Raw genomic sequence first — 10,767 nt, 5'->3', positions numbered from 1 at the left:
TTTGTCAGAAGCTTCTCCGTTAACACCAGTTTACTATGATGGCAAATACAGAGGCAGATTACCTGCACTTACCCAAATCAATAATATATCTTTGCTGAATTTCCCTTCCATGGATAAATAAATTTTATTTTATTAACTGCTAGATGATCTTCAAGAATCTCATTTCATTATAATTCTAAATATAAACCATCGAACCAGGCTGAGACAAATCTGGACTATGACACACAGTCATGCTGCGTGTTCACCTCCTATCTCACCCACCCTGTACTTCCTTACACTACTGTTTTCTGTCAGTGTTCCCTGACTCCATTGAAAGCAATATTTTTACTATTCTCCATTTATATTCATTCTTCCCTGGCTTTGCTCATATTATATATGACCTGTCTGACATGCATTCCTCCCTCCTCTAGTCAAGTCCTCTTACCCATCCTTCGGTGCCCTTCCCAAGTCCTGCATCTAAGAATTTCCTGATTTCACTATCTCCAATAATCTCTTCCTCTTAAACCCATTAAAATTTAAAATCAGCACCATGATTTTTAACCCTTTTTCTCATTATTTTATGTCTTGTCTCCTCAACTAGACTATAAGCTTCTTGAGAATGGGAACTATTCTTATACTTTTAAAAATCACATAAAGCACCTAGCACAGTCTTGCACATTATAGGTATTCAATAAACATTTATCTATTAGTCAATAGTCAATAAAAATTAAGTACCTTCTATGTGCCAAGCATTATGCTAAGTGATAGGGATCCAAATAAGAAAAAGACAGTCTGTCCTTCAAGGAGCTTACAATCTAATGGGGGGAAGACAATACACAAAAAGAAGCTGAAAAGGGAGGAGGGATGGGTGCCAGAGGATACTTGGCCCGTGGAGTCAAAACCAAGCAGAGCAGCTGGTGAGAAATGAATTGGCTAGAAATTCTGAGCCTTTAATATAAAGGGAGGCTTTGAGAGAAGTTTTTTGCTCTATCCTCTAGTCCTCCAATCAGAGTGCACCACATATACAAAGTTCTATAGAAAGAATTAACATACTGACTACAAGATTATAATGAGCAAAATCTTTGAAAGACTTAAAAACCCTGATAAATGCAATGACAAATCATAGTTTCAAAAGACAGGTGATGGCAGAGACATGAAAGACTGAAGTACAAAATAAATTATACATTTTCCAGTATAAACAGTACAACACAAATTTGTTTTGCTTGGCTATACTTGTTATGAGGGAGATTTTTTATTTGGGGAGTGAGTGATAGTGATGCAAAAATAAAAGAAAAGTGTCAATGAAACATTTTAAAAATACACAGAAAGTAACAGAAGGGAGTTGATTGGAGACACAAAGGTAGTGTTGGTACTACAACATTCAATTTTGTGTCCTATTTTTAAAACTATAAAACAGATCCACAGGTTTATATAAAATATTCCGTCTCTATTTTATACTTCCTATTTGCTGATGACTGTCAAATTCATAATAAAAATTATTTTAAAAATGGGAAAAAATAACAAAAATGATGAATGTGAAATGTGTAAAATATTATATAGACCCATTTTATAGATTTGTAAATAGAACATTTAATATTTTACACTGGTATCATATGATTTTAGGTTTGAGCCAGGAGAGGGGAACTTTCCCAAAAATCACAAAATGAGTTAATGACTCATTTCTAAGCTGCTAAGCTATGTGTGTTTGTTCTCAAATAATCAAATGGATCTCTGTCCAGGCAAACTACTCTAGTGTAGAAAAGGGACCCATCAACCTCATCAGCTGCCAGCAAACATTTATGAGGCAGACAAGCCAGATAAACTAAAACAGCAAGATACCCTGAGGGAAAGACAGGAGGCAGCATGTTCCAAGCAAGTCCAACCACCAATACTTGTCCCATCACCTATTCTCAGATCCTAGATGGAGATAGCCTGGGACCTTGGATCCAAGGACCCAGGGAGTAGCAACGTTCTCCACTAGCTCTGCTTCTAGCCTGGACCCCAAAATGTTACTGAAGGAAGCATCACTATGAAGAAGGGCCGGACTTGTTCACCACCACCAATACAAACTGCTGACCAAAGACCACACTGACTGTCAATAAAGATCTCCAAGGACTAGCAACTCCTCCAGTGGCAGAACCACTGATCCTGATTCCAGGGCAGCCCCCACAGCTACCATTCCAGGAAACAACACCTATGGAAATATGGCTTGGCAACTGCTTTAGAGGGTGCTAGGACCACAACTACCAAAAACAGAGAAAAGAACGTTCTCACCACCAAAGCCCTTGGCATTGTCAGATGGTTCAAGAGTAGAAACTGATATGAATATTATCGGTGACTATCACATTAAAAAAAAAAGGAATTGGGATCTACCTTGCCTCTCCACCCCATGGATCACAGAACCTTTCCCTCTGACTTGCAGCTGAAACCTTCCATATGTGTTATATCCCCCATTAGAATGTGAGCTCCTTGAGAGCAGGGACTGCCTTACTTTCCTATTTTTTATTGCAGGTACTTAGTGCAGTGCTATGCACATAGTAATCACTTAGTAAATGCTTTCTAAATTCATTCATTTGGGGCAGGTAGGTGTTGCAGTGGATAGAGCACTGGTCCTGAAGTCAGGAGGACCTGAGTTCAAATCTAGCCTCAGACCAAACACTTTACACGTACTAGCTGTGTGACCCTGGGCAAGTCACTTAACCCTAATTGCCTAAAAAAAAAAATATTCATTCATCTGATCTATTTGGAAGCTCCCTCAAACAACAAAGAGAGCAATCCATTCATGCTTACCCATCCTTTAAAACTCTTATTCTCAGAGCAGCTAGGTGGCGCAATGGATAGCACTCTGGTCTTGGAGTCAGGAAGACCTGAGTTCAGATTCAGACACTTGACAGTTATTAGCTGTGTGACCCTGGGCAAATCACTTAACCCCAATTGCCTCACCAAAAAGAAAAAAAAGCAAAACCTCTTATTCTGTTTTCCCAAAAGTTTACTCCAGAGGTCCACCCAATCCAGCCTACCACCCTTCTTCAACTTCTAACCTTGTGAGAGCACCAATGGACCATATTGACTGTCCACCTGTTCTACCTTGCTCTTACCACTTGACCAGCCCATCATTCTCTTCTTGTCATCCAATTCCTTGATGATATAATTTAATACTGTTCTTTAGAGTTCCTTGTTGGTTATGTATAACATACAACCTACTCACAGCCACTATGAGCTTCCATTGCCCAGTGTCATACTCATCTTTAGTTCTTCAAAGGCAGGGGTGTTCTATATCTTGTGGCCAAATAGCAACACCAGTAAAATGTTAATATTAAAAAGATGGACCTTTCCTTTCATGGAAAATTTGGGAGCCAGTAAAAGAGCTTTGCATTTTCCTGAAAGCGATCTAGCCTGCTGTCCTCCTTTTTAACCCTGGGTCCAGATCATTGCCCATCTCTACCGTTTGTCCCAGATAGAAATCTTCCAAACTTCCCTATTTCTATTAAAATTACCCCCATCCAATTCCTCAGGCTCACAATATAGGTGTCATTTTTAACTCCTCATTCTTCTCATCTCCCTTATCCAATCTGTTGCCAAAAACTATAGATTTTACTTTTGCAACATCTCTTAAATATGCCTTCTTCTCTACTCTGACACTGCCACCACTCTGGTGCAGACCTTCATTACCTCATTCCTGGTCTTTTGCAATAGCCTGCTGGTTAGTTTGCCTGTCACAAGTCTCCAGCCCATCCTTAACTCATAGTTGTCAAAATGATCTTCCTAAAGTGCAGATCTGACAAGGTCACACACTCCAACCCCCATTCAATAAACTCTAATGCCTCCCTATCACCACCTGGATCAAATATTAAATCCTGTTTTTGGTATTAAAAGCCCTTCATCACCTGTCTCCCATGCGTATACACATACACACACACACACCCCACCCCTATTGGTTCTTTGCCTCTCCTCTCCCTTCCCCATCCCCATTCCCTGCCACATCCCCTAACATAGTGACCCAGTAACACTGGCCTCCTTGCTCTTCCTCATATAAGATATTCCATCTCCAGATTTCAAGCATTTTCACTGGTTGTCCCCCAGGCCTGGAATTCTCTTTCTTCATTTCTGCCTCCTGACTTCTCTGGCTTCCTTTAAATTCCAGCTAAAATCTTACCTTCTACAGGAAGTCTTTCCTAATCCTCCTTAATTCTAATGCCTTCCCTCAGTTCACTATTTATCCTGTATACAGTCTGTTTTCACAGAGTTGTCTCCATGTTATCTCCCCATTACACAGTGAGCTACTTGAGAGCAGAGGTTGTCTTTTGCCTTTCTTTGTGTACCCTGTACTTAGCTCTGTACCAGTCACAAAGCAGGCTCTTAATAATTCATACTGATTGACTGACTATTGGAAAAGCTTTCAAATTCAATGATTCTGTTAAGTTCGTAATAAAAAAATTAATATAAATATACCATATCATTGGCCACCTTCTCCAGTGCTAATTTTCACTTTTCTCAGGTCCCCTAGACCAGGAGAAAGGGTTGATAAACTCATTATTCCACTACTCTAGACCCCTTCATGCCACCATTACTCAGTATCCTCTCCTCTTTTCAGGTTCATTATATAATTATAGAATAATAATTATTATTATATTATTCATTATATAATGCAGTGCAATTTCCTTTTTTCTTTGTTCTACCAGCCTCAAGGTCATAGGCTCTCTTCTTTATCAAGGAGTTCAGTAACTGACTCAAAATATTTCTGTCCAGTCCAATCCCTGGACTCATATTTAGGCACTTCATTATATATGTTGATGTCCTTTCAAACACCCTGGACTCATTTAACTAAGCTCTTCCAATTCATGACAGAGTCATTCTTTCTCAGTCATCCACAGGAAGTCATACTTTAAATTTCACCATCATCCATAATTATGCCACCTCCATGATTTTGAGCTCTAAACTTCATCTCTCATATCATAATTTCCTGGCCTTCTGTCTTTCCTTTTGCCTCACTTCTAGTTTGTTTGTTTGTTTTTTTTAATCTGTCCTTTGTCTTCTTTACAACCCCTAAATCCTCCATATCTCTCTGTTCTCCCAGAGTATCACTCCTGCTTTGCACTGATTTCATAATTCAGTTAATGCTTTCATCCAAAAGAGGGTTGACAGGTTGAATTGCTGTTGTTAGTATTTTTTCTCAGAAGTCATAAAAATAAGAATAAAGGTAAATCCAGGTCTGTTTCATTTGATTTGTACAGTGCTTAAGACACAGCAGCATAAATATGTTGGACACAATAGATACTATGTAATAACAATAATGTTGTTGCTCAATTGTTTTCAGCTGTGTCAGACTCTTCATGATCCCATTATGGATTTTCTTGGCAAAGATACTGGAATGATTTGCTATTTCCTTCTCCAGCTCATTTTACAAATAAGGAAACTGAGGCAAACAGAGTTAAGTGACTTGCCCAGGGTCACACAGCTAGTAAGTGTCTGAGGCTGGATCTGAACTCCAGAAGATGTGTCTTCCTGACTTTTGGACAGTTACTCTTTCCACTGTGCCAAATTGCTCTGGAGTTAAACATTGTCACATGCCACACCCTTAGAATTTTCATTGTAACTGCTAATGGTACCCTTGTCTAGACGAACACAAATAATTTTGTTTGTTTGCTCAACATATAATTGACATACAGGTAGTCATTAATGACAAATACAATTGTTATGATAACTTATTATAAATTATTTAAAAACAATGTCACATGCTACAGAGGTGACTCCTAAATTTACATTTTCAGCCCTGCCCATTCTCCTAATTTCTAGTCCTGTAGTTCCAATGATCTACCAGAGGTCTCTGGCATTTAAAGCCCCTCACAACATGGTTCCAACCTACCTTTCCCTTTCTGGGCTTATTATATTATAATATATGTGGCTGGGCCATGTAGTATAAATACACAGCTGACCTGTGTATGGCACGGATAGATATGTCTGATCTGGCCCACCTCATCTCCAAGAAAGATTGTGATTTCACCTTTGTGAGGAGCAAGAAGAAGACTGAGAAAACATCATGAGCAAGCAGCCTAGCACGGGAGGAGCAGGCAGGATTCATGAGTGCTGTAGCTGAAGAATATTTCCATCACTCTCCTATTTCCAAAAGAGCTTTCAGGGTAGGAATTACAGATTTCTATCACACACCAAATATCTGTACTCTACAGGCTCGATAGAGGTTCAGAATAAAAACCTCTTTTCCAGATCACTGTCAGTAGGAGGGTAATAGTTGCTTATTCTCACCGATTTTACTCCCTCGAGCTAAATGCTGGTTACATAAAGAACAGCCACTGATAGCTAGTAAACCTCTTTATCACAGTAAATGGTAATCAGAAACTTGGAGAAGTGATACAGATTAGGGGAAACAATAGAATATATTAAATGAGCTTTTGGACTTGTGAAGAATAATCTTGTTGAGGGGAGAGAGAGGAAAGGAGAGGGAATTCCATTCTCTGCAGTCTTGAGTTGCAGGCTTCAAGGAGTCAAGGGACATTTTGGAAGTCGTGTTCCCTACATGTTAGCAGCTCCACGTAAATCTCCAGTCCACCATTCAAAAGTTCACACTAGCCACTCTAAAATGCCTCTCTCTTATATCCTTCACTGAAATGTCTGCCACCTGTACTAGCATGCAGCAATGTCAGCTAAGAGGCCTTTGGGTCAATCAGAAGTAACATCTCCTTTCTGTTACAACTTCATAGGACAGCACACAGCCTCACTGGACTGTCTCTTGGGGAACCCCCCCCCCAGACTCAATAGGAAGTGGAGTTGCAATATTACTCTTCTCAGCCAAACTAAAGTATTTCAAACCTTCACTGGGAATTCTGGGGTTCACAATATTTGCTTCTTTTCCTAGTCCAAGAAATAAATGTAAGGACTTAATATCATGAAAATTGGGACTGGATTGTGTAGGATTGTATATCGTTAGGAAGCTTGAAGGAGTTTGGAGTGAGAGACAACAGAGAGAAGTTGGTGCTGGGGTACAAAGTAGTGACATAATAGCAAGGAAACAACTGGGCTGACCAGGACTGTACAGTAAGGGTAAAGGCTGCTCTAAGGCCAGCTCACAAGGATTGTTGACTGTGTATGCAGGGAGATGCTCCTCATTCTGTGAGAACTGACAAAGCTCCGCAAAACTCTTATCTCTCTAAATCCTCTTCTCCTAAACATGGTCATTTTTTTTTTAAATCAGAAGTCTGTTTATATTGTACCCTCATTATGATCCAACTATGCTTTTATTCTGATTCTGCTTCACTTCTCATGAAACACCTGTGATCAACCCAGAAATTTGTATTTCCCAGTGTGTACTTTGTTCAAGTTAGAGAATGAAAACAGGGAAAGCTTTAGGTATTTGGCTTCCTTTCTACCTTAGGGTAGACAGCCCATTCTTAGAGGGTCTCATTCTTACAGGGTCTCTGACTAGAGGCACAATAAGCTGTTACTTGATTTTTTTTTTTGTTTGGATGTATGTTTATTTTATTTTTTGAATTATTTTTACATTTTCTGTTTCTTGCAACACCATAGTATCCCATGTATTCCTCTCCCTTTCTCTCTCCCAGAGAGCCAATTACGAATGAAAAATAATATTTTTTGAAAAGGAAAAAAATGTCTACATAACCATTGAATACATTGAAAAAGTGTGAAAACTTATGCAATGTGTCGTTCCCGTGGACCTCTCACTTCCATGAAAGGGTGGGTTGGGGATGTTTTCTCATATCTTTTCAATTGAGTCCCACTTGTTACATTTAATAATAATAATTTTGTTACATTTACTTTTGTTTTTTTGGCATATCATTGTTCTTTACATTTACATTGTTATAGTTACTGTGTATATTGTTTTTCTTGGCTCTGCTTACTTCACTCTGCTTTTGTTCAGATAGAGCTTTCCATTCTTCCATTTATTCATCATATGCATAATTTCATATAGCATAGTAGTATTCCATTACATTCATGTACAACAGTTTGTTTAGTCATTCCCCATTTGATGGGCATCTAATTTGTTTCCAATTCTTAGCTATCACAAAAAGTGCTGCTATAAATATTTTGGAGTATATGGGGACTTTTTCTTATCAATGGTTTTCTTAGGGTATAAGCTCAATAGTGGAGGCTCTAGTTCAAAGGATATGAGCATTTTAGTGCCATTATTTACGTAATTCCAAATTCCTTTTCAAAATGATTCTACCATTTCACAGCTCCACTAACAATGTGTGTTTGCCCATCTTTCCACAAATCCCCAACACTGACTGTTGGCATTTTTTTTTGGTCATTTTTTGCCAGTTTTGCAAGGTGTGAGGTGAGGGGTTTGGATTTGCATCTCTTTTATTATTACTGATTTGGGGCTTTTTTTTTTTCCTGCGGTAGTGATTATTTTGCAGTTCTTTTGAGAACTTTGTTCACATCCTTTGATCATTTATGGGAAATGGCTATTAGTCTTTTGTATGTTTATTAATTGTTTATATATCTTGGATACCAAACCCTTATCAGAGAAACTTGATGCAAAGATTTTTTTCCCCCATTCGACCACTTCTCTTTTCATCCTAGATGCACTAATATTATCTGTGCAGAAGCTTTTCAGGTTCTGTCTTCTTCTGTAAATACAGTGTTAGATTTCTTCAGTTACTTTACTTTAGCCTTTTTTCCACTGTATGTCTTCCACTCACTCCTGATCTCCTCTCCTCGTTTGATACCCCCTTCTGTTTAGGTTTTTGTTTATTAGTTAATTTTTCTTTTCTGGTTTTATTTGGTTATATATTTCTTCCCCCTCTTTTTTCTTCTTAGTCAAATAGATTTTCTCTTCCTCTCCTCCCCTTCAGCTAGTCCTGTTCCTTAGTTTTTAAATTGATTTTTTTTGTTGTTCCTCTTTCCAAAAAGGATTTATCTCACTCTCCATCTTCCCTTTTTTGGGGGGAGGGGGCAGGAAAGCAAATGGTGTTAAGTGACTTGCCCAGAGCCACACAGCTCATAAGTGCCTGAGGCCAAATTTAAACTCAGATTTTCCCGTCTCCAGGGCTAGTGCTCTTTCCTTTGCATGACCTAGCTGCCCTTTCTATCTTCTCTTCATGTTTACTCTAAACCCTCTGGTCTCTTTTCTCTGTATTATGCATGTAATCAAAACTTCTAAGGTATCCATTATAAACTCTCCGTCTGGGCACTTTCTGTCACTGACTTGTAGAGCTTGACCCCTGAATTTCCTTTTTACATTGTACTTCAATTCCAGAACAATGCCAATTATTGAAGGTGGCAGAAAGGGTACTACCTAATGGTGGGTCCCTCGCTCACCAGGTCCCTGATTATGCAGCCTACCACTGATCTCTACCCCCTCTTTTTTACCTTTTTTTGTACATTGACTGGAAATCTCTCCCCTTAGTCCATGTTCTCCTACTCCTGCAGGTGCCCCTTGCCCCTAGGGGTTCCAGCCCCCTTCTCCCTCTCAGGACAAGTAGACTTTTCAAGCACCAAATCTGCCAGAACACAACCAGTGTGAGGATCTCATCTCTCTTGACTGGCCATCTTTCTTTACCTATAGAAGAACTCATCAGTGCAACCCTCTTCCACTTACAAAATAAGTCTTCTTTCCTTTCCTCACCTTTTAATCTTTTTTTAAATCTTTTATTCTTAACCTTCTCTTAACCCACTCCCTATAGATTTTTCTCTTTGGAACCACAGAGGTTATCTTCCTCATTGCTAGCACTTGATTTGACCCTGGCTCATCATCATTCCTTTCTATCCCCTTGCTCTCCTCTCCTTTATGTATTCTCCCATGTTATAATGTAATCCCACCAAAAAAACCAAAAACACATTGATACACCTGTAGGTAAGGTGATGCCAGGTTCTGTTCATACCATAACACCCTCTGTTTGCCTCTTCCTTGTTACCTCTACCAGATTTCTACCCTCACCCCTGTTTACTTGTGTACATTTAGAAAGAAGTTTCTTACTGGTTTCTCTATTGTCACTGTTGCTATTGCTGTCTTCACCTGCTGCATTTATTTACCCCTCCTGCATTTCTGTTGTTTGAGGTGTTCGAGAAGCAATCTCTCTAGCTCTGGTTTTCTTTCTAAGAGTGTTTCAAAATCTGTCATTGTACATCCAAATTTTTTCCTGTTTCATTAAGCTCAGATTTGCAAGATAGGTCACCATGGGCTGCATCCTGAGCTCCATTGCTCCATTCCCTCCTCTTTCTAGTGGGTGAAGAGTAGTCTTGCATTATTTCAATGTCCTTTCCTTTATATTTGAAGGTGTTTCCCCTGCTGTCTTGAAGAACTTGTTTCTGAATTGCATTGTTAAATTTAACCACCATCAGTCTTGGAGTTTGCAGCCTTGTGTTTTGTTTTGTTTTGTTTTGTTTTTCCTGGAGGCAATTTGTAAATTCTTTCAGTTGGAATTTCATTTTCTATGTTTAGAAGTTCTGGACAATTCTCTTCTATTATTTCCTTCATTATGGTGTTAAGGATTTCTGTCCTACAGTGTTCTTCTATGAAACCTATGATCTCTAGCAGTGGTGGGGAACCTGTGGCCTCAAGGCCACATGTGGTCTTCTAGGTACCTTGGGTGTGGCCTTTTGATTGAGTCCGAGTTTTACAGAACAAATCCTTTTATTAAGGAGATTTGGTCTGTGAAGTTTGGATTCAGTCAAAGAGCCACATGTGAAGACCTAGAGAGCCACATCCCCACCCCTGAGCTTTAGGTTTACTCTCTACATCTTGACTTCTAGTATAGTATGTTTTGTTTACATAGTGAACATATTTTCTCTTTTTTAAAAAAAATTTTA

The sequence above is a fragment of the Vombatus ursinus genome, unplaced genomic scaffold, assembly GCF_900497805.2.
Source record: "Vombatus ursinus unplaced genomic scaffold, bare-nosed wombat genome assembly UNPS02015255.1, whole genome shotgun sequence".
Lineage (NCBI taxonomy): Eukaryota > Metazoa > Chordata > Mammalia > Diprotodontia > Vombatidae > Vombatus > Vombatus ursinus.
This window is presented reverse-complemented; position numbering follows the sequence as displayed.